Source organism: Ranitomeya imitator, chromosome 2, assembly GCF_032444005.1.
Source record: "Ranitomeya imitator isolate aRanImi1 chromosome 2, aRanImi1.pri, whole genome shotgun sequence".
NCBI classification, from domain to species: domain Eukaryota; kingdom Metazoa; phylum Chordata; class Amphibia; order Anura; family Dendrobatidae; genus Ranitomeya; species Ranitomeya imitator.
Genome location: NC_091283.1, coordinates 664,548,690 through 664,574,341, shown reverse-complemented (window position 1 = coordinate 664,574,341; position 25,652 = coordinate 664,548,690). Strand labels below are relative to the sequence as shown.

General features: G+C 45.7%; 1 protein-coding gene across 1 annotated transcript in view; it reads right to left on the bottom strand.

Annotated features, from left to right (window-relative positions):
- Positions 1-1,157: 1,157 nt before the first annotated feature.
- The window catches only part of SMTNL1 (smoothelin like 1), a 314,755-nt gene continuing 290,260 nt past the window's right edge, over positions 1,158-25,652 (bottom strand). Inside the window, exon 6 of the mRNA XM_069752985.1 lies at positions 1,158-1,301. The gene's annotated coding sequence lies outside the window, so the exon portion shown is untranslated. The remainder of the gene's footprint in view (positions 1,302-25,652) is intronic.

Here is a 25,652-nt window from a genome sequence, read left to right as displayed (position 1 = left end):
GCAGTAACCAAGTGTACACCACGAGCCTGAGCAAGACGTTGGGACCTGCGTCTATGCTCAGCAGCACCCTCAGCAGCCAAACCTGAATGGGAAACCAGCGAGGCTGGCAAGGCTTGGGATCTACCCTGTGCAGTGGGAGAATCCCAGCACCTAACACATACCTTCTGGATCTGACCTGGTGAGCCAAGTATCCTTCTTGCCAGCTTACGCAATGGAACAGCACCTGACTATGCGGCTCTTGCTCTGGAAAGCCTGTGTATGTCCAGAGCTGTGATAAAGATAAAGATCGTGAGAGATCGAAACGCGTAGCTGGACTATTGGTATGCTTAGCACACCATCACAGTATGAGGATTGAGCCGCTTTTGTAATTTTAAATGTGTCTTAAATAAAGAAATTCATTTAAGGAGCTGGGACAACACCATTTTTTTCTTCAGTGCTACTACACGTCGGGTTCAGACGAAGTCCCGTGCACCTGCGGCTGGAGTGGTGAGCTGGCTGGGGCTTTCACGCCCAAACTTTTTTCTATGTCCAGATACCTGTATAGAGGTTAAAGGGTGAAGACTAGTGGACTAGTGATGAGTGAGTGTACTTGTTGCTTGGGTTTTCCCAAGCACGCTGGGGTGACCTCCGAGCATTTATGACTGCTCGGAGATTTCGTTTTCATTGAAGCAGCAGAATGATTTACAGCTACTAGACAGGCTGAGTACATGTGGGGGTTGCCTGGTTGCTAGGGAATCCCCACATGTAATCAAGCAGACTAGTAGCTGTAAATCATTCTCAGCTGCCGTGATGAAAACTAAATCTCTGAGCAGTCATAAATACTTGGAGGTCACCCGAGCGTGCTCGGGAAAACCCGAGCAACGAGTACACTCGCTCATCACTAGTGAAGACCAGTCCAGGCTATGGAAAATAGAATAGCTTGCGCCAAGAGAAGGAAATTCAATTTGCATGAAAGGGTGGAATGGAACAATATTGGGTGATGTGGGAGAAAGGGAAGGTCAGTGAGGTGTGGATGCTTAGTGCAGCCTACTAAACCAGTGGAACATCCCATCCCGGCTGCATTGGTATGTAAACAAGCAGAGCTCCAGGATGAAGGGGACTACATGGAAATGAAAAAAAAAATCACAGTTTATGATATGTAAGCACAAAGCAAAACTGGATTATTAAAATACTTTATTTTTACACATTTTTACCAAAACAGAAAGCTTCTTTAAGGGCAGAATATAGGCATGTATACACCTTGGCAAATCTTACATAGTTCTCTCTCCTCCTTCTTGTATGAAGATTCATGCTCATGAAATCTGTGGACAGAAAAGAAAATGATATCATAGATTGTTAATGAAATCCTTACTTTAGAATCAGGACTTTGACAAGCCGCCGCAAACAGGCCAGTTATTAAATTTTTTCTTTCTCAGTTAAACATACATTGCTGAAATCAAGCAGCTGCACAGTGATCATTTTAGGACATGATCATATATCAAAGTCAAGCATCAGAAATACTCTGTCTGATACCTGATTCTGATACCTAACTTTCAGATATCAAAGTCAAACATCAGAAATACTCTGTCTGATACCTGATTCTGATACCTATCTTTCACATATCAAAGTCAAACATCAGAAATACTCTGTCTGATACCCGACTCTGATACCTGATTCTGATACCTCACTTTGATACTTGATTTTGATACCTGATACAGCTGGTGTTTGATACATGGTTTCCGTGGATTGGGCAGTATGTATATGCTATCAGATTCCCTTTAATTTTTTATTACAAATATATAATAATAAATAATCATCACTGTCCCTGATAGGGCTCACAATCTAAATTCCCTATCAGTATGTCTTTGGAACATGGGAGGAAACCGGAGAACCCACGGAAAGTCACGGAGATACAAACTCCTAGCAGATGTACTCCTTGGTGGGATTTGAACCCAGGACTCCAGCTGCAGTGCTATCCACTGAGCTACCGTGCTGCCCCACTATATAGGGAAATGTCTGTAGAAAAGGAGTTTCCTTGATTTACCCTGAAGAATTTTAGGTGGCTTCCTAGGAATTGACTATGCTGTGAAGGTGGAAAACTGATATTGCTTCAGGTAGAACACTCTTGATGGTATTATTTTAGATTTGGGTTTGCAGCAGTGACAGCAAAACAGGATCAAGATCTGTGAAGAAGTGGGCAGTGTGGATTCAATTAAATTTAGATCATAAGGTGAACTGGTCATCGGGATTTAGCTATCTAAACTACAGGCATTGTCAGGTTGGTTTATCATCATTCTAGCACTAGTCCCCAGAACACAGTGGATTGCACATGCGCAGATTGAGAGCATCACTTGCTGAAAGATGCTACTGTGAATTTTGTTGAAGCAATAATTTTTTTTATGAAGACCAGAATATTAAATATGCATGCTCTGCATTTAAAATAAGTCATTTAAACCCAGAATGATGATGATGATGTCAGAGCACCAAAAAAGACCTGCCCACCCCGGAGCATGAGCATCTCATTAACTCAAAACTGCAAACACAGATTAAACAAGAACCACAAGACAGATTTTTAGCGTTAGCACAGGGCTCTTCCATGGTCAGACAGATTTCTTCAACCCAGATATCATTTTAATCAGTGTAACAGCACCAACCTGACAATGCCTGTAATTTACTTTGACAAATCCTGATGACAGGTTCACTTTAAGTCAGACTGGGTGGAGTAATGGTATCCATACACAATCATTGAGCCAACAGCTACAGTATATCAGCCGATTCAGCAAGATGCCATTGCTAGACTCCACTGGCAGAGGCTCATCTCTTGGCCATTGGAATTCCAAAGAGCTGGACCCCTCTGTCGTCTGACATCATCTGTTAAGGGTAAAGAAGAGTAGAGAGGCCCTGACTTTAGTTAAATGTTTTGAATGCCTGAACCGATTTATATACGAAAAATTGGCGCGCACTCAGTATAATGGGGGAGCGAGGTGCTGGTGTAGTGGGCTGTGTAAGCCCCACGTATATAAAAGAAATATGGTACACCGCACACTCTATGCGTATATTTGCAAAGTGATGGAAAGTTTATTTAACAGGTTTAATATATAATGCAAGGAAAGCGACCAGAGATAATAATTATTGACGTTTCGGCCCAACCTGGGCCTTAATCATATAATCGCTAGAGAAAAAAATAGAGCAAAAACAACAAAATAAACATGTGGTATATACAATAAATCATACTGTAAAACAAAAAACAAAAAACACAATCACGTTCCAAGCCTGGAAAGAAGAGACAATGGAATGCATAAATAAGAGAATCGGTAGATCCAAATGGAGAAGAATAAACAGGCAGTGACATAGCATGTTACATGCGTATAGCGAAACACCACATATGTTCCCCAAATAGAGAAGGGGGAAAATAAGAAGGGGGGCTTGTTCGCAGGGCTAGACCAAGACAATGGAAGCCAGACCTTATGACAGTCAATATCAAGGATACAGAGAACAGAGGCATTACCTTTAATGTGCATATAAAGGGGGGAGGAGAAGGTCCTTGTGGATGGAGGCACACACTACAGGAGAGATGAGATAGGTACATGAGATTAGGTAGGTACACAGAGGATAGGGTGTATGAGAGAATATGAGATGTACCTTAAATGCCTGATGATAATGCGTGTAGTAACGCAATAACAGCCCTGAGATGGGTGCTGTGGAGACACAGGAAATGGGCGCATAAGGGGCATGGATGTAATGTGGCTAAAAATGGTAAGGCAGAACCGGTGGCAGTATTAGTGGGTAGAGTAGGGGAATAAATTACCTGGTGGATGGAGGAACTGAGCGGCGCTCCCGCGCCCTGCTGACAGTGTGTAGCGTGGCCGGCGCTGTAATGTTTTAATGGCGCAAACCGGAAGTAGGACCTGCGGCACCGGAAGTGACGCGGGCGGTCCGGGAACGCAACTGCGCATGCGCGGCCGGCGATTCAGTGAGGACCCGGTTGCTAAGAGACCATGGCGCTGTAAATGTCAGCGGCTGCTGTGGGGCTTATGTGTCTATTCAGGCAACCAGGGGTAGAGGTGAAAAATGTCAGGGGAGCCATGCTGTAATATATAATATGGAGGATAACAGGGTAATCTTGCTATAAGTATACAGCGTTATATTTAAGATAATGGAGTGCCCATGAATATCTGTCAGTGGCTGTTGATAATGAAAGGGCGGCGTGTATGGCTATGAAAAACGCTAAGGCTGACTGTAAAAGCTAGGGAGGGGGGACAGGGGCTAATGATAGTGAATATAGAAGTATTACCCATGGCTAGAATGGAACTAAAATGATACACTGGCTGTAGCTGAGGTAACCGTAGGGGATCAAATGGAGACTGAAGAGAGGATACCACTGGAAGTGTTGTATGTGATGTAGACATAAGTGGATAAATGGATAGTGTACCTCTAAGGGAATTCACCAGAAGAGTCAACGGATCTGTAAGGGAAAAGGGAAAGATTAGAAAACTATATTAGACTGACCAATCTATCTCTCTATTCAAGCCCCTGGGTGCGAGGGTGTCCAATGTGTATATCCACCAGGTTTCCCTGGATTTAAGACGTTTGATGTGGTTACCGCCCCGTCTGGGGCGGGGTACATGCTCCAGAACCTGAAATTTAAGTTGGGCCACTGTGTGTCTAGCTTTCATAAAGTGGTCTGGTAGGGGAAGCCAGATTTTGTTGCACCTGATGGTAGATTTGTGGCTAGCGATTCTATCCCTTATATGTTGTGTGGTTTCGCCAACGTAGAGTAGTCCGCAGGGGCACTTAATGACATAGACTACAAAATTAGAATCGCAGGTAAAAAATCCACGAATGGGGTTAGATTTCCCTGTCCTGGGGTGTGTAACATTATCTGACTTTATCACATTGCAGCAAGCGGCACAATTCAAGCATGGGAAAGTCCCATTGCGACGTGAGCTTAAAAATTGCTGTGTAGGTACACGAAGTGTGCTACCCATGTCTGCCCTGACTAATTGGTCACGAATATTGGGAGGTCTCCTCTTGCTCATGAGCGCTGGTACCCCGAAGGACGGGATTTCCGGATGGGCTCTGCCCAGGAGGGGCCAGTGCTTTTTAATTACTGAGTACACCTTAGTCATGAAAGGATGGTGAGTGTGTACGAACGGTATCCTTTCTTGGGATTGACGTGGTGTGGGACTCGTAGGAGGACCAGAGGACCTATTGAGTTCTTGTCTTAAGAGAGTCGAGGGGTAGTTCCTATCGCTGAACTTTTGTGCCATGGTATTGAGACGAATTTGTCGCGTCTCAGGGTCCGTGACGATGCGGGAAACTCTTTTAAACTGTGACCTAGGCAGACTGTTTTTGGTAGTGGTTGGATGGCAGCTAGAATAGAGTAACAAACTGTTACAGTCCGTGGGTTTAGTGTAGAGATCCGTTTTTAGGAATCCACTGGCATCTTTCAGTACCAAGGTATCCAGGAAGGCTATTTGAGCTTCATGGGTGTGGATGGTAAACTTAAGCTCTTGGAAAGTGGAATTAAGGGTAGAGTAGAATATATCGAGGGTACTGGATGGCCCTGTCCATATCAAAAAAATATCGTCTATGTACCTACAGTAATCAAGGACATGTTGGGTAAAAAGCTCATGTGTATAGACGTGTTGGGTTTCAAAGTGATCCATATACGCATTGGCGTAGGCCGGAGCCACGTTCGAGCCCATAGCGGTCCCGCATACTTGGGCATAGTAGGTGTCTTCAAAAAGGAAATAATTCTCAAAGAGAACCATACGTAAGAGTTCAAGGCAGAAGGATATGGCATTCTGAGACATGTCTGTTCGTTGCAAAAGTTCTCTAATGGCATGCATGCCCTTCTCGTGGGTTATAGAAGTGTATAGACTGTTGACGTCCATGGTTACAAGAATACTATGGGAAGGTACCTGATGTAGCTGTTTGATTCTTTCAAGGAACTGATTAGTGTCCAATATAAAAGACTTGGTGTTTTTGGTCAGGGGTGTCAGAATTTTTTCGAGAAATACTGAAAGTGGTGAAAGAACCGAGTCGGTGGATGCCATTAGAGAACTTTTACAACGAACAGACATGTCTCAGAATGCCATATCCTTCTGCCTTGAACTCTTACGTATGGTTCTCTTTGAGAATTATTTCCTTTTTGAAGACACCTACTATGCCCAAGTATGCGGGACCGCTATGGGCTCGAACGTGGCTCCGGCCTACGCCAATGCGTATATGGATCACTTTGAAACCCAACACGTCTATACACATGAGCTTTTTACCCAACATGTCCTTGATTACTGTAGGTACATAGACGATATTTTTTTGATATGGACAGGGCCATCCAGTACCCTCGATATATTCTACTCTACCCTTAATTCCACTTTCCAAGAGCTTAAGTTTACCATCCACACCCATGAAGCTCAAATAGCCTTCCTGGATACCTTGGTACTGAAAGATGCCAGTGGATTCCTAAAAACGGATCTCTACACTAAACCCACGGACTGTAACAGTTTGTTACTCTATTCTAGCTGCCATCCAACCACTACCAAAAACAGTCTGCCTAGGTCACAGTTTAAAAGAGTTTCCCGCATCGTCACGGACCCTGAGACGCGACAAATTCGTCTCAATACCATGGCACAAAAGTTCAGCGATAGGAACTACCCCTCGACTCTCTTAAGACAAGAACTCAATAGGTCCTCTGGTCCTCCTACGAGTCCCACACCACGTCAATCCCAAGAAAGGATACCGTTCGTACACACTCACCATCCTTTCATGACTAAGGTGTACTCAGTAATTAAAAAGCACTGGCCCCTCCTGGGCAGAGCCCATCCGGAAATCCCGTCCTTCGGGGTACCAGCGCTCATGAGCAAGAGGAGACCTCCCAATATTCGTGACCAATTAGTCAGGGCAGACATGGGTAGCACACTTCGTGTACCTACACAGCAATTTTTAAGCTCACGTCGCAATGGGACTTTCCCATGCTTGAATTGTGCCGCTTGCTCCAATGTGATAAAGTCAGATAATGTTACACACCCCAGGACAGGGAAATCTTACCCCATTCGTGGATTTTTTACCTGCGATTCTAATTTTGTAGTCTATGTCATTAAGTGCCCCTGCGGACTACTCTACGTCGGCGAGACCACACAACATATAAGGGATAGAATCGCTAGCCACAAATCTACCATCAGGTGCAACAAAATCTGGCTTCCCCTACCAGACCACTTTATGAAAGCTAGACACACAGTGGCCCAACTTAAATTTCAGGTTCTGGAGCATGTACCCCGCCCCAGACGGGGCGGTAACCACATCAAACGTCTTAAATCCAGGGAAACCTGGTGGATATACACATTGGACACCCTTGCACCCAGGGGCTTGAATAGAGAGATAGATTGGTCAGTCTAATATAGTTTTCTAATCTTTCCCTTTTCCCTTACAGATCCGTTGACTCTTCTGGTGAATTCCCTTAGAGGTACACTATCCATTTATCCACTTATGTCTACATCACATACAACACTTCCAGTGGTATCCTCTCTTCAGTCTCCATTTGATCCCCTACGGTTACCTCAGCTACAGCCAGTGTATCATTTTAGTTCCATTCTAGCCATGGGTAATACTTCTATATTCACTATCATTAGCCCCTGTCCCCCCTCCCTAGCTTTTACAGTCAGCCTTAGCGTTTTTCATAGCCATACACGCCGCCCTTTCATTATCAACAGCCACTGACAGATATTCATGGGCACTCCATTATCTTAAATATAACGCTGTATACTTATAGCAAGATTACCCTGTTATCCTCCATATTATATATTACAGCATGGCTCCCCTGACATTTTTCACCTCTACCCCTGGTTGCCTGAATAGACACATAAGCCCCACAGCAGCCGCTGACATTTACAGCGCCATGGTCTCTTAGCAACCGGGTCCTCACTGAATCGCCGGCCGCGCATGCGCAGTTGCGTTCCCGGACCGCCCGCGTCACTTCCGGTGCCGCAGGTCCTACTTCCGGTTTGCGCCATTAAAACATTACAGCGCCGGCCACGCTACACACCGTCAGCAGGGCGCGGGAGCGCCGCTCAGTTCCTCCATCCACTAGGTAATTTATTCCCCTACTCTACCCACTAATACTGCCACCGGTTCTGCCTTACCATTTTTAGCCACATTACATCCATGCCCCTTATGCGCCCATTTCCTGTGTCTCCACAGCACCCATCTCAGGGCTGTTATTACGTTACTACACGCATTATCATCAGGCATTTAAGGTACATCTCATATTCTCTCATACACCCTATCCTCTGTGTACCTACCCAATCTCATGTACCTATCTCATCTCTCCTGTAGTGTGTGCCTCCATCCACAAGGACCTTCTCCTCCCCCCTTTATATGCACATTAAAGGTAATGCCTCTGTTCTCTGTATCCTTGATATTGACTGTCATAAGGTCTGGCTTCCATTGTCTTGGTCTAGCCCTGCGAACAAGCCCCCCTTCTTATTTTCCCCCTTCTCTATTTGGGGAACATATGTGGTGTTTCGCTATACGCATGTAACATGCTATGTCACTGCCTGTTTATTCTTCTCCATTTGGATCTACCGATTCTCTTATTTATGCATTCCATTGTCTCTTCTTTCCAGGCTTGGAACGTGATTGTGTTTTTTGTTTTTTGTTTTACAGTATGATTTATTGTATATACCACATGTTTATTTTGTTGTTTTTGCTCTATTTTTTTCTCTAGCGATTATATGATTAAGGCCCAGGTTGGGCCGAAACGTCAATAATTATTATCTCTGGTCGCTTTCCTTGCATTATAAATTAAACCTGTTAAATAAACCTTCCATCACTTTGCAAATATACGCATAGAGTATGCGGTGAACCGATTTATGACCGCCAACAGTAGATATATGTCGGCGCTAGCAGGGCTTTGTGCAGCGCTGATGTTTCTCTACAGTTGGTGGTCTCGCAGCGCTCAGGACCCCGAGGGTCCTGCAAGCACTGTGTTTCCTGTGCAGAGCCATCGCTCTGCCAGGTAACATCATCCGGACCTGATTAGATCTGATTAAGTTTTCTTCCATTCCTGCACCATCCCCCTGCACTGGCTTCCGGCTTCCTTCAGCGAACTCTGCACACCGGTAATTACTTTTCTTGTATATATTATTGCTATATATAGCGGACATTTACCTCTGGCAAGCCACTCTCCCTGACGAAGCTGCTTGCTGGCAGCGATACGCGTGGGTTCTTCCCACACCCTGCCTTCAGCCATGCTTTGCCCTACCACTTCTTGGACTTGCACTCCAGTGGTAATTATCTTCATGCACTGAACAAATCCTGCTTTCCCCAAGGTCTGATCAGTTACACCATGCTTTAGGCTGGCTCTTATGCATTATCATCATCATTATTTGCCACACCAGACCTTGTTTCTTCATCTGGAAGATTGCTCAGTTCACATTTGCAATTTTGCATGCGGCTGGGTTTATCCTTTTTGCAGTCCTATTCTGATTTTGATAGGGTTAATGCTCCATTTTATACATCAGCACACTTTATGCTCACGGGCATTTCTTTGACATAATTGGGGACGCCCATTTCTTGTCATTCTCAGGCCATGATTTAACGTCATTTGGTTGTCATATATTATATGTTGGTTTCACACGTGATTATTGCACTATACGTGATATTTCTACATTGCCTTGTGTGTTGGTCATAGCATTAGCAGTGTGTGCACCATATTATATTATATATTGCTTTATACAGGCTGTTTGGTAGGGGTGTTGTGCTTTGTTACATGTTTTTAATTGATTTTATATTCTGTATCTGTCTTTGGTATTGTAATAAAAATTTATACTATTTTCTGGGTATTATGTAGCAGGTGTGCACATTTATATGCATTGGCTTTCTTTCTCTTGGTCTCATTTGCTTTTTCCATGCTTAGTGTAGCACCCTGCCTTATAATATATTCTTAATATTAGTATAGTGGTGCACCCGCTACCACTTTTGTTAGTCCCGATGATGTTGACCCTTGGCTATCTTCTAGATGTCGCAATCGCAGCATTTAGAAGATAGTAGAGGGAGACCACTGCCAGGGACGGACTGGCCATCGGGCACTTCTGGCAAATGCCAGAAGGGCCGGTGCCAGTAGTGGGCCACTGCACTCTTTCCCCCCCTCCCCCCGCCAGTGCCGCCGCCGCCGCATTCAACTATACCGGTGTCTATAGGGGCCCCATTTTAAACTTTGCCTAAGGCCCCACTTTGCTTAAAACCGGCCCTGCCTACAAGTTTACAAAGATATTATACAGTGACCATGTGACAAGTGGGCCTGTGTAACTTCAAATGCCAGGGCTGAATTTTAGCAATGATATCGTTACCAAAATCGTTATGCGTGACAGCGACCAACGATCAGGCCCCTGCTGGGAGATCGTTGGTCGCTGGGGAATGATCACAACTTTATTTTGGTCGCTGATCTCCCGCTGACATCGTGTGTGACGTCGATTCAGCGATGTCTTCACTGGTAACCAGGGTAAATATCGGGTTACTAAGCGCAGGGCCGCACTTAGTAACCCGATGTTTACCCTGGTTATCATTGTAAATGTAAAAAAAAAAGCACTACATACTTACATTCCGGTGTCTGGTCACGTCCCTCGCCTTCAGCTTCCCGCACTGACTGTGAGCGCCGGCCGTAAAGCAGAGCACAGCGGTGACGTCACCGCTCTGCTTTACGGCCGGCCGGCGCGCCGCTCACAGTGTTACAGCTCTCCAGCGACCAAACAGCGACGCTGCAGCGATCGGCATCGTTGTCTATATCGCTGCAGCGTCGCTTAATGTGACAGTACCTTAAGTCTAACAAGCCATCTTCCTGTGTATCACACACTGACAGGTCTCTTGCAATGCAATACATATGTATTGCATTGTAAGAGATCTGTGATGAGACAAATAAAAAATTGTTGTCCCATACAGGGACTAAGTAAAAAAGTTTAAAAAAAGTAAAAAAAAGTTTTAAAATTATTTTAAAAAATCACAAAATAAATAAAAAAAATAAAAAATATAAAACCAATAGATACCTATACAGTACAGACCAAAAGTTTGGATACACCTTCTCATTTAAAGATTTTTCTGTATTTTCATGACTATGAAAATTGTACATTCACACTGAAGGCATCAAAACTATGAATTCACACATATGGAATTATATACTTAACAAAAAAGTGTGAAACAACTGAAATTATGTCTTATATTCTAAGTTCTTCAAAGTAGCCACCTTTTCCTTTGATGACTGCTTTGCACACTCTTGGCATTCTCTTGATGAGCTTCAAGAGGTAGTCACCGGGAATGGTCTTCCAACAATCTTGAAGTTCCCAGAGATGCTCAGCACTTGCTGGCCCTTTTGCCTTCACTCTGCGGTCTAGCTCACGGTGGGAACCAAGGCATGTGGAGTCCATCCGTTCACCTTTTCTGCGTTGCACAAAGACACGGTGGTTGGAACCAAACATCTCAAATTTGGACTCATCAGACCAAAGCACAGATTTCCACTGGTCTAATGTCCATTCCTTGTATTCTTTAGCCCAAACAAGTCTCTTCTGCTTGTTGCCTGTCCTTAGCAGTGGTTTCCTAGCAGCTATTTTACCATGAAGGCCTGCTGCACAAAGTCTCCTCTTAACAGTTGTTGTAGAGATGTGTCTGCTGCTAGAACTCTGCGTGGCATTGATCTAGTCTCTAATCGGAGCTGCTGTTAACCTGCGATTTCTAAGGCTGGTGACTCAGATAAACTTATCCTCAGAAGCAGAGGTGACTCTTGGTCTTCCTTTCCTGGGGCGGTCCTCATGTGAGCCAGTTTCTTTGTAGCGCTTGATGGTTTTTGCCACTGCACTTGGGGACACTTTAAAAGTTTTCCCAATTTTTCGGACTGACTGACCATTATTTCTTAAAGTAATGATGGCCACTCGTTTTTCTTTACTTAGCTCCTTTTTTCTTGCCATAATACAAATTCTAACAATCTATTCAGTAGGACTATCAGCTGTGTATCCACCAGACTTCTGCACAACACATCTGATGGTCCCAACCCCATTTATAAGGCAAGAAATCCCACTTATCAAACCTGACAGGGCACACCTGTGAATTGAACACCATTCCCGGTGACTACCTCTTGAAGCTCATCAAGAGAATGCCAAGAGTGTGGAAAGCAGTCATCAAAGCAAAAGGTGGCTACTTTGAAGAACCTAGAATATAAGACATAATTTCAGTTGTTTCACACTTTTTTGTTAAGTATATAATTCCACATGTGTTAATTCATAGTTTTGATGCCTTCAGTGTGAATGTACAATTTTCATAGTCATGAAAATACAGAAAAATCTTTAACCCCTTTCTGCCATTGGACGTACTATTCCATCCATGTGGGGTGGGCCTTAATTCCCAAGGACGGAATAGTACGTCCAGCGCGATCGGCCGCGCTCACGGGGGGAGCACTGCCGATCGCGGCCGGGTGTCAGCTGCCTATCGCAGCTGACATCTGGCACTATGTGCCAGGAGTGGTCACGGACTGCCCCGGCACATTAACCCCCAGCACACCGCGATCAAACATGATCGTGGTGTGCCAGCGGTATATGGAAGCATCGCGCAGGGAGGGGGCTCCCTGCGGGCTTCCCTGAGACCCCCGCAGCAACGCGATCACAGGGTCTCTTACCTTCCTCGCTGCAGCAGCCCCGGATCCAAAATGGCCGCGGCATCCGGGTCCTGCAGGGAGGGAGGTGGCTTACCAAGTGCCTGCTCAGAGCAGGCGCTTGGTAAGCCTGCACTGCTGTAAGTCAGATCGCTGATCTGACAGAGTGCTGTGCAAACTGTCAGATCAGCGATCTGTGATGTTCCCCCTGGGACAAAGTAAAAAAGTAAAATAAAAAAATTTCCACATGTGTAAAAAAAAAAAAAAAAAAACCTAAATAAAGAAAAAAAATATATATTATTCCCATAAATACATTTCTGTATCTAAATAAAAAACAAACAAACAATAAAAGTACACATATTTAGTATGGCTACATCCGTAACGACCCAACCTATAAAACTGTCCCACTAGTAAACCCCTTTAGTAAACACCGTAAGAAAAAAAAACGAGGCAAAAAACAACGCTTTATCATACCGCCGAACAAAAAGTGGAATAACACGCGATCAAAAAGACAGATATAAATAATCATGGTACCACTGAAAACGTCATGTTGTCCCGCAAAAAACGAGATGCCATACATCATCATCAGCAAAAAATAAAAAAGTTATAGTCCTCAGAATAAAGCGATGCAAAAATAATTCTTTTTTCTATAAAATAGTTTTTATTGTATAAAAGCGCCAAAACATAAAAAAATGATATAAATGAGGTATCGCTGTAAACGTACTGACCCAAAGAATAAAACTGCTTTATCAATTTTACCAAACTCGGAACGGTATAAACGCCTCCCCCAAAAGAAATTCATGAATAGCTGGTTTTTGGTCATTCTGCCTTACAAAAATCGGAATAAAAAGTCAAAAATGTCACGTGCCCGAAAATGTTACCAATAAAAACGTAAGCTCGTCCCGCAAAAAATAAGACCTCACATGACTCTGTGGACTCAAATATGGAAAAATTATAGCTCTCAAAATGTGATAACGCAAAAAATATTTTTTGCAATAAAAAGCGTCTTTCAGTGTGTGACGGCTGCCAATCATAAAAATCCGCTAAAAAACCCGCTATAAAAGTAAATCAAACCCCCCTTCATCACCCCCTTAGTTAGAGAAAAATTAAAAAATTAAAAAAATGTATTTATTTCCATTTTCCCATTAGGGTTAGGGCTAGGGTTAGGGCTAGGGTTAGGGTTGGAGCTAGGGTTAAGGCTACAGTTAGGGTTGGGGCTAAAGTTAGGGTTGGGGCTAAAGTTAGGGTTAGGGTTTGGATTACATTTACGGTTGGGATTAGGGTTAGGGGTGTGTCTGGGTTAGAGGTGTGGTTAGGGTTACCGTTGGGATTATGGTTAGGGGTGTGTTTGGATTAGGGATTCAGTTATAATTGGGTGGGTTCCGCTGTTTAGGCACATCAGGGGCTCTCCAAACGTGACATGGCGTCCAATCTCAATGCCAACCAATTCTGCATTGAAAAAGTAAAACAGTGCTTCTTCCCTTCCAAGCTCTCCCGTGCTCCCAAACAGGGGTTTACCCCAACATATGGAGTATCAGCGTACTCAGGACAAATTGGACAACAACTTTTGGGGTCCAATTTCTCCTGTTACCCTTGGGAAAATACAAAACTGGGGGCTAAAATATAATTTTTGTGGGAAAAAAAAGATTTTTTATTTTCACGGCTCTGCGTTATAAACTGTACTGAAACACTTGGGGGCTCAAAGTTCTCACAACACATCTAGATAAATTCCTTGGGGGGTCTAGTTTCCAATATGGGGTCACTTGTGGGGGGTTTCTACTGTTTAGGTACATTAGGGGCTCTGCAAACGCAATGTGACGCCTGCAGACCATTCCATCTAAGTCTGCATTCCAAATTATGCACCCTCCCTTCCAAGCTTTGCCATGTGCTCAAATGGTGGTTCCCCCCCACATATCGGGTATCAGCGTACTCAGGACAAATTGGACAACAATATTTAGGGTCCCATTTCTCCTGTTACCCTTGGAAAAATACAAAACTGGGGGCTAAAAAATAATTTTTGTGGAAAAAAAATATTTTTTATTTGCACGGCTCCGCGTTATAAACTGTAGTGAAACAGTTGGGGGTTCAAAGCTCTCACAACACATCTAGATGAGTTCCTTAGGGGGTCTACTTTCCAAAATGGTGTCACTTGTGGGAGGTTTCTACTGTTTAGGTACATTAGGGGCTCTGCAAACGCAATGTGACGCCTGCAGACAGTGGCGTAACTACAAAGTTAGGGGCCCCGGTGCGAACTTCCAAATGGGGCCCCCCCCTGCAGCCCTGTCATACAACTCAATGTAACCCCCATAGAATAATGGCCACACATGATGCTCAATACTGTATAACGGCCACCACACATGATGCTGCATACTGTATAATGGCCACACATGATGCTGCATACTGTATAATGGCCACACATGATGCTCCATAGTGTATAATGGCCACACATGATGCTCCATAGTGTATAATGGCCACACATTGCTCCATACTGTATAATGACCACCCACACATAGTGCTCCATAGTGTATAACGGCCACACAGTTCTCCATACTGTATAATGATCCCACATAATGCTCAATACTGTATAATGACCACAAATGATGCTCCATACTGTATAACGGCCACACATGATGCTCAATACTGTATAATGACCCCCCTCCTGTATGCATGGCTCATCTCCCTCCTATCCCATATACATAGCTCATATTACCCCTCCTGCATGCATGACTCATATCTCCCCATGTATGCATGGCTCATATTCCGCCCCTGTATGCATGGCTCATATTCCGCCCCTGTATGCATGGCTTATATTCCCCCCTGTATGCATGGCTCATATTCTCCCCCCCCCCGTATGCATGGCTTATATTCCCCCCTGCATGGCTTATATTCCCCCCTGCATGGCTCATATTCCCCCCTGCATGGCTCATATTCCCCCCTGCATGGCTCATATTCCCCCCTGCATGGCTCATATCCCCCCCTGCATGGCTTATATTCCCCCCTGCATGGCTCATATCCCCCCCTGCATGGCTTATATTCCCCCCTGCATGGCTTATATTCCCCCCTGTATGCAGGCTTATCTCTCCGCTCCTGCTCGGCGCGCCGGCTTATGTCCTCCTTCATCCCCCGTCCCCCCGGCCCTCATACTCACCTGTCTTCCCACTGCACGGCCGTGCCGACATCCCTCGCGCTCTGTCCCGACTCCAGGCGGCGGTGCCGGCGCAGCACCTTCTTCCTGCTTGAGCGGTCATGTGACACCGTTCATTAAGATCATGAATATGCGCATATTCATGATCTTAATGAGCGGTGTCACGTGACCGCTCAAGCAGGAACGAGCTGCAGTGCAGACGCCGAGACCATCGCTGGAGCAGGGTGAGTATTCAAGGCAGCGGCAGCGGCAGCGGCGGCGGCGGCGGGGGGGGGCCCTGGAGCGGGGGGAGGCACTGCCAGTCCGAGCCTGCCTGCCAGGCCCGGGCCCCTGACCTGCCGGGCCCGGTCGCACTGGCGACCGCTGCGACCGCGGTAGTTACGCCACTGCCTGCAGACCATTCCATCTAAGTCTGCATTCCAAATGGCGCTCCTTCCCTTCCGAGCCCTCCCATGCGCCCAAATGGTGGTTCCCCCCCACATATGGGGTATCAGCGTACTCAGGACAAATTGGACAACAACTTTTGGGGTTTCTCCTGTTACCCTCGGGAAAATACAAAACTGGGGGCTAAAAAATAATTTTTGTGGGAAAAAATGTTTGTTTTATTTTTACGGCTCTGCATTATAAACTTCTGTGAAGCCCTTTGGTGGGTCAAAGTGCTCACCACACCTCTAGATAAGTTCCTTAGGGTTTCTACTTTCCAAAATTATGTCACTTGTGGGGGGTTTCAATGTTTAGGCACACCAGTGGCTCTCCAATCGCAACATGGCGTCCCATCTCAATTCCTGTCACTTTTGCATTGAAAAGTCAAACGGCGCTCCTTCCCTTCCGAGCTCTCCCATGTGCCCAAACAGTGGTTTACCCCCACATATGGGGTATCAGCGTACTCAGGACAAACTGTACAACAACTTTTGTGGTCCAATTTCTTCTCTTACCCTTGGGAAAATAAAAATTTGGGGTGAAAAGATAATTTTTGTGAAAAAATATGATTTTTTATTTTTACGGTTCTGCATTATAAACTTCTGTGAAGCACTTGGTGGGTAAAAGTGCTTACCACACCTCTAGATAAGTTCCTTAGGGGGTCAACTTTCCAAAATGGTGTCACTTGAGGGGGGTTTCAATGTTTAGGCACATCAGTGGCTCTCCAAACGTAACATGGCGTCCCATCTCAATTCTTGTCAATTTTGCATTGAAAAGTCAAATGGCGCTCCTTCGCTTCCGAGCTCTCCCATGCGCCCAAACAGTGGTTTACCCCCACATATGGGGTATCGGTGTACTCAGGACAAATTGTACAACAACTTTTGGGGTCCATTTTCTCCTGTTACCCTTGGTAAAATAAAACAAATTGGAGCTGAAATAAAAAAAAATTTTGCATGCATTTTGCCGCGTTTTGATGACGCATGCGTCATTTCAATGCTTGCGTTTTGTTGCAGAAACATGTAGAAATTTCTAGCGGCTTTTTTTGCGGCAAAAAAAGTATTGCTGTCTATGTAAACGCATGCGTTTTTAAGCACATGCGTTTGCATCCGTTTTTAAACGCATGCGTTTCAATAGAAAAACACAAGAATACACACTGATAAGCTATCCCCCAACCCTAAACCTAACCCTAAAGGGATCCTAACCTTAACCCTAAGGGTTATGGTTAGGGTTAGGATCCCTAGGGTTAGGGTGAGGGTTAGGATCCCTACGGTTAGGGTTAGGGTTAGGATCCCTAGGGTTAGGGTTAGGTTTATGATCCCTAGGGTTACGCATGTAAACGTGTCAAAATGCCGTGTTTGTGCAAAAACGCATGCGTCTAAAAAACACAGCGTTTGCACGCGTTTACATGCGTTTTTTTCATCAGCTGCGTTTGCGTTTAAAATGCTGTGTTGTGAAATGCAAATGTGAAACCAGCCTTATCTAGGTAGGAGATTGAGCAGAGCCGGGTATTGCAGTGGGGATCGGATCACTCACTGTGACGCTGCCAACTTCTCCACCAGACAGTTCCACCTGTTGTCTCTGCATCAGGGCTTTGATCTCTTTTTGCAGGACACGCTGCTTAGTGCTCACTGGAACCAGCAGTTGCTGCTACCTGTTGTAACAAAACAATAACCTCGCCAAGACAGTTTTCTATTACATTAGTACATAAGGTCATCATTGGGTTGCATTTTCGCTGATCAATATCAACAATTACCAGATATTGGGCTTTCAACTCTACCCGCCCCACCTTAATGGTCACCTCCTTATACCCCGCTTGTGGCAAAGGCTGATCTTTGCTGGCTACTATAATCAGGTCATTATCGGGGGCCATGGGTAATATCAGAATCGGCCCAATACCGTTTGTAAAAAATATATAGCATAATCATCACCTGAGAGCCGGTGTCCTGTAAGGCATTCATTGGGATGCCGTCGAACACAATTGGGAGGACCGGTCGTCCTCCGACGTACTTGGCTCACCAACTTTTTGGGCCTGGTCATCCTACTCCTGGGGGTTGGCCCTCTGCCTCAGGGATTGCTCATTTATATTGCAGAATCTTGCGATGTGTCCCACCTGGTTGCAGCGGCGACAAATGGATTGTCCTTCCTGGTCGTAGCGGTCGTTGTCTCTCCCGCTGATCGGTGGGATCCTATTCTGCCATTGTCATGCAACGTCTTCTGGACTGGAAGCCAGCTGGGTATTTTACATTGGGGACTCTTGCAGGGACTGCATGGTTTTGGCTAGTGCAGCTACACTTGTGGTCAGTTCTTGGACCTGGAGGCACAGTCCTGCAGAGGGGTCATTATCCAGGGTTTGCGCATTGGCTTTCACGAGGGTCTGTAGAAAGGATGCCACAACCTGGTGGTATGTAATTGCCGGGCGCCTAGGGGCGCTGCGTTGCTTGAATGTGGTTCATGTAGCACCTGGATGGCCCTATCTTTGAAGTGTGCAAAGTCCAGGCCAGGGTTTTGCAGAGCAGCTGTATCCTGTGGGTGTTGGCCAGGAGTCCCTCAATAAACTGCTCCTTTATCAGTTTGTCCCCATCCTGCACGCTGTTCGGGTCAACCTGCTTAATGGCCCGTAGTGCCTCCTGGAGATTAAGGGCATAGTCCATATACTGTCCTGCACCCTTTGTTTGCACCCAAATAACCTCATCTTGATTTCTGCAGCAGTGCGGGTCAAAAGTGTCTTTCAGCTTGGCTAATATTTGCTTAACAGTTCCCTTTTCAGTATCCAGCATGGATTTTACTTCCGTTTGTGCTGCACCAATTAATTGGCCAGTTAGGATGTTGACCTTTTGATGTGCCGACAGGGGGTACACTTCAAATAGGCTGCAGAGTCTCTCTTTAAAGTTACTCAGGGTGTGGGACTCCCCCGAATACTGTGGCAACCAGGCTGCTCCCGGTATATATGGCATGGATAACGGCATAATGGGAGCTGTAGCTGCGGCGGGGTCTGCCGGTTTATAGGGGCTGCGGTTTTTCGGGTCAGTCCATCCTGTTTGTGATGTCAAGTTGGAATGACCGCTATGGCCGTGGGGTACTCAGGTCGGGTCCAGTGGTTCTAAAAGGGGGTGGCCACAGTGACAGGGACTCAGTCCGTGGCCCTGGACGTCCAAGATAAAGGGAAGGTCCTTAAAGGGAATGGTTTGTAAGAAAATAAAGAATGTTCGCGACGCCACCTTTGGTATTCGGTCAGGGATGACCGACACTGCTAAAGGGGTCCACTGGGGATGATGGTACTGCAGCAGGGATGGTATGGCTTCCCATAGGTGAAGCTTAGTCCCCGTGGCTTCCAGTATAGTGGATAAAGATGACAAATGGTGTAATACCGGAAAGAATTGGAGGACACAAGGTTGCAGTCTCTTTACCTTTTACTGATACAGTTCAGGTACCCCGATTACAGGCGGTCTTTGGAATCCGGGCAGCCTGGAAGCGATTTGGAATCCCTTTAGCAGGTGGGGTTGGGAGCCTTCCTTACTGCGCTGTAGTGTGCGTCCCTTGCTGCCTAAGGCTTCACACAAGGTCCTCTCTCTCTGTCCTATATGTAGGACAGTACCCGCATGGCAGGCAACGCAAGCCTTTTAACAGATGTCCCTACTTGCGGTGACTCTGGCTCTATATGCTGCTGTGCTTTCGGGTGTAGTTGTGGACAGGTGACTTGAAATCTCCTGCCCTCCAGTTTCTGCTGTGGGGCATACAGTCCCACACAGCCTCGGACTCCCGGATTCCGGTTCTTCAGCATGGAGGGAATTCAGTCACAGCTCCCCTCCAGCTCCTCACTTCTCCTTTGCTCCTTCTCCCCTCACACTCTCCACAGACTGACTACTCACTGACAGACTAACTTCTCCCCCAGCCAGAATATATCTAGGGAAGCTCCGCTGAAACCGGGTCTAGAGCTCCCCCTTCTGTCTTGAATGCACATGTTACCTGTTAAAGGGATCCTCCTCGCTTCCAGGCATGGCATCGCCCTCCCCGAGAGGCAGGCAATACTACTGTGGTACCCAGACTCCTGGGGTGCCACACACCAATCAGCAGCATCCTTCGGATTCCTCTGCATTTTTTATATCTGCTGTGTGATTGGACACATTGCATTTTTAAGGGGCAGAGGGCTGCCATGATGCCACTCCCCCAGAAAATGGCACGCCACCAAAACACACAGTGGGGAAGTGGCACTATCACTTGTCTCAGGTAAAACCTATGGTTTACCTGTATAGCATATTCTTGTAATGACTGAATTCTAGCTTTAGTGTTATTTATCTCCTGGCTCAATAATGATTATACAATACTGCCCAGAGCACTTTAGCATTTATTAACGACCTGTGCCAGGTTATTGTATTCACCACATCAGCATTCATGCCATGTCATTGGTTATGTTTTATTATGCTATGCTAATATTTATATCCTGTCAATCTGTGGTGTCACTTGTTCTTTTGGCTCACCACATATTACATGCCCATTCTTTTTAATATTTGAAATTAAATAATGAAATAAGATTTTTGTTTTATTCTCTTCTGTGCACTTCTCTCTTATATGTTCTTACTTTTCCCATGGCACTGAACGGTTTGTTATATGAGCCCCACATATAGGTACTTGGTATAAAAATATGAGTTTTAAAGAGAACCTGTCAGCAGGATTTAGCCCTATAAACTAAAGGCATGGCCATAATGTCACTGTGAAACTGATTAATATGAGATCTATTGTGAAGGATCTGCTCAGTCGCTGCTGAATACTTACGGTACCTTATGAAGTTTTCAGAAAATGACTTCTGTGCTAAAGAGTGCTTCGGGGCGGGACGTGGGGGCAGGGTCTTCTTCTCATTCTATCGCCCCCAACCTGCATCCTCTTGCAGCACCCCAGAGTCCTGGTCGTTGCAGTAATGTTATTCTTCCACCAGGGGGAGTGATGTTACGTCTGAGGGCAAGATCCTTCTTACAATCTCATACCTTTAAAATAGAGTCCATAAGATCTACAACCAAGCTTCTGTTTCCCATGTGTTTCATGATGGTCCTGGACCTAAAGGATGGCGATTACCACCTGCCCATATATAACAGGACCACCAACAGTACCTCAGAGTGGTGGTACAGTTGGGCGATCAGGTTAGACACTTTCAGTTCGCTGCTATGCTGTTTGGTCTGTCCATGGCGCAACGTGTATTCACTAAGGTGATGGCAGAGGTGATGGCCCATTTGAGAGAACAGGATACCCTGGTCATTCCATACCTGGTTTATTTCCTTGTAGTAGGGAGATTGGCCACCCAGTGTAGTACCCTGCTGAACCATATAATATCATCTCTACAGGGTCTGTGATGGATAATAAATCTGGAAAAATCAAGATTAGTTCTCTCAACCCTGCAAAGGTTCCTCTGCCTCCTTCTGGATTCAGTAGCTCAACGTTGCTTTCTTCAAGAGAACAAAAGACTCAGCATCATCCACAAAGTCAGGAAGACAAGAGACAATCCAGATCTGTCCTTGAGGGATGCAATGTCCCTGCTAGGTTCTCTGACGTATTGTATGGCGGCCGTGCAGTGGACCCACTTTCACACCAGGCCTTTGCAGAATGAGGTGCTCGAAGCAGAGAAGAGATTGCAGAGTCACCTCGAAGGAACAATGCGGTTGTCAGTCACCACTGTGGACAACTTATCTTGGTGGAAAGACCCACTACATCTGTCCAAAGGGGTACAGTGGGAGATAAAACCTGACATAGTCATGACAGATGCCAGTCCCTCGGGGTGGGAAGCTCACGTGGGAGACAGACTAGCCCAGGGGAAGTGGACAAACGGGGGGCACAGGGTTCCTCAAACCTGAAAGAATAAAGAGTGGTGAAGTATGCTCTTCTCGAGTTTCTACCGATTCTGCGGGGCACACATGTACGCGTACACACTGACAACACTACAATGGTGGCCTATTTGAATCGGCTGGGGGAGACAAGGTCACAGTCACTAATGTCCACCTCAGACACATACTCACCCTGGCCAAAGATCATCTCCTCTCCCTGTTTGCACTTCATATCAGAGGGGAACACAATATTCAGGCAGACCATTTCAGTCGTCACTCCCTACACCATGGGAAATGGTCCCTAGACCATTGGGTGTTCAGGCAGATAGTATGGTTATGGGGACTCTCAGACATAGACCTTTTTGCTACAAGGAGCAACAGACAGGTCAGGAGGTTTGTGTCCCTGCAGGCGTCAGACCAGCCAGAGGTGGTAGACTCCCTTCAAGTCCGGTGGGATTATATTCTGGCCTATGCATTCCCTCCGTTGTGTCTGATCCTGCTAGTACTCAGGAAAATCAGAGACGAGAAAGCAAGAGTAGTCTTGATCACCCTCTTCTGTCCCAGAAGGCCTTGGTTTTCTTGGCTGAGGGTGATGTCCATGACAGACCCTTGGGCATTGCCAAGGAGCCCAGGGCTTCTCTCTCAGGGCCCATTCTGTCATCCCCAGTAGAGATGAGCGGTGTTCGAGTTGAATTGTTCGCCAATTTCAAATTCGAGCTGTTTTGGACAGTGTTCGAGTCGTTCGACGAACTTGAACAATTTGATTAAAATTCGGCTGTTCGAGTTTCTGTTCGATAACTGTTCGTTCACCAAAAGGCTAACTTGATTTGCACTTTAAACTGTTTATCATTGTTAATAGACTGTTTCAGTGTATAGTGGGCGTGGGGAGGGGGCGGGGGATAGGTCTGTGCTGATATAATGCCGATCTCCTTTTTTTTTTTTTTCTTTCCCACTTTTACAGTGGGGCGGTGCAGTCTCTCAGCCTATCAGCAGTGCACGCACACACAGCAATGTGTCATTGGCTGTGACACACACACAGCGAGGGCATGTGTCATTAACTGTGTATGTCACATGTCCTTGCCCTATAAGAACTAGACATTTGCCCTGTCGCCACCATTGCTGCAGCTTACTGTTAGACGGCACCGCTGCTGCTGTGGGCGCTATAGCCTAAGAGTGTTTTTTTGGAATTGTCAGAGAGATAGGTTTAGGGAGTCGGGACTAGTTGTAATATCAGCCCTTTTCAGGGTAGGTTACAGCAGTTCATAGCACTTTTTGCCAGGCAGGTCTGTGTCAGTGCTGTGCAGGTGTTTGTCACAGCATTTGGTATAATCTAGCTCAGCCAATCCTTTTGGGCTAGTAACATTGTCTGGTAGTCATCTCAGTAGCCCGCCTGTGAAGCTAGCTACACTGCCTGTGTATCTACATTTTTACTGCATCTAACCCAGTAAATAGTTTTGGGACTTGGAGCAGTGTATGCACGCCTGTGTATCTCAATTTTTCCTGCATCTAACCCAGTAAATAGTTTTGGGCCTAGGAGCAGTGTCTGCACGCCTGTGTACCTAAATTTTTATTGCATCTAACCCAGTAAATAGTTTTGGGACTAGGAGCAGTGTCTACACGCCTGTGTATCTAAATTTTTACTGCATCTAACCCAGTAAATAGTTTTGGGCCTAGGAGCAGTGTCTGCACGTCAGCGGAGTAGCTCGCCTGTGAAACTAACTACACCGCCTGTGTATCTAAATTTTTACTGCATCTAACCCAGTAAATAGTTTTGGGCCTAGGAGCAGTGTCTGCACACCAGAGATTTTACATTTTCACACAAACAGTTGGTAAAATGGCACCAAAATTTGTCCCACAATTTCTACTGAACATGGCAATACCCCATATGTGGCTATACAGTACTACTTAGCCATACGGAGAGACTCGGGAGGTACGGAGTGCTATTTACCTATTTAAGTGAACGGGTCTGTGCACATGTCAGTGTGTTTCCACGGACCGTCTGTCCGTGGGCAAAACACGCTGACATGTCCACTTTTTAATGTCAGCACAGGCCACAAAACGTCCTGCACATGTGCATACGCATAACACACATGAATGTCATCTGTGTGAATGCATCTGCACCGGGGAAGAAGCGTTACAGTAAGCACAGTTTTCCGTCGCCGGGTGCTGAACATGGCTCCCATCATTCTCCCCTGCTCTGTTGGCTATTGGCGTGAGCAGGGGAGAATGATGTGAGTTACATTTAAGCGATAAAAGAGCAGGCGGCAACTGATGAGATTATTACTCCCATCAGCCTATCCTAATAACAGTGACAGCAGGAGCGGCTGATGGGGTATTCATCAGCCATCGCCTCGTTTTTCAGCTTCGCGCTCTTTTCGGCTGGAGGTTGGAGGTTGCAGTAGTCGAGGCGGGAGATAAGGGCATGTACCAATGTTTTTGTGGTTTCATGGTCAAGGAATGCACGGATCCGGGAAATGTTTTTGAGTTGGAATCGGCAAGAGAAGGCAAGGGCTTGGATATGTGGCTTGAAAGAGAGGGTAGAGTCAAGGATCACCCCGAGGCACCGAGCGTGCGGGACCGGGGAAAGTGAGCAGCCATTTATTACTTTATTCTGACTGTGTCTTTATTTAATCTGTAACAACTATAGGATTACTAACGGATAGGTGTCTCATTGACACTTCTCCATTACTAAGCCGGGCTTGATGTCACCTTACAATATAATGGTGACATGAACCCTACAACTATTACCCCACCTGCCACCTCTACAGGGCAAGTGGGAAGAGAGAGGCTAAGTGCTGGAATTGGCGCATCTTAGAGATGCGCCATTTCTGGGGTGGCTGAGAGCTGGTGTTTGTAGCCGGGGGGCAATATCTATGGCCCCTTCCAAGGCTATTAAGATCAACCCACTGCTGTCTGCATAGCCTTTTCTGGTTATTATAGGGGGACCACACATTTTTGGGGTGCTCCCCTATTTTAATAGCCAGTAAGGGCTAAGTATACAGCTGTGAGGTTATATTAATAGCCTGGGACGCTCCATGGGTATTACCCCCTTCCCAAGCTATAAACATCTGCCCCCCACTCGTTGGCTTTCCCTCTCTGGTTTGGCAAATTGCGCGGGAGCCGACGCCTTTTTTTTCTTTTTTTTGTAAAACAGATATTGCTTTAAAGCTGGGGTCACACTTGTGAGAAACTCGCACAAGTCTCGCACCTCAATACCCGGCACTGCCGCTGACACTGGGGACCGGAGTATGCGGCTGCATGTATTTCTATGCAGCTGAACGCTCCGGTCCGAGTGCCAGCGGCAGTGCCGGGTATTGAGGTGCGAGACTCGTGCGAGATTCTCGCAAGTGTGACCCCGGCCTAACGCAGATTCTGTGTGTGTCTTTATTTAACTCTTTATGTACCATTTTATTATGTTTATTACTAAACATCGGGCTTGGTATTATCTATCTAGCGATATATATATCTATCTATCTATCTATCTATCTATCTATCTATCTATCTATCTATCTATCTATCTATCTATCTGTCTATCTATAGATATATCTATCTATCCATCTATATATCTATCTATCTGTGTGTAAACTCTATTCTTCAATGAAGTATGTAAAGGTAGAGGTTGGAGAAAGAAATTACATCACAATTCTTTTTTTTT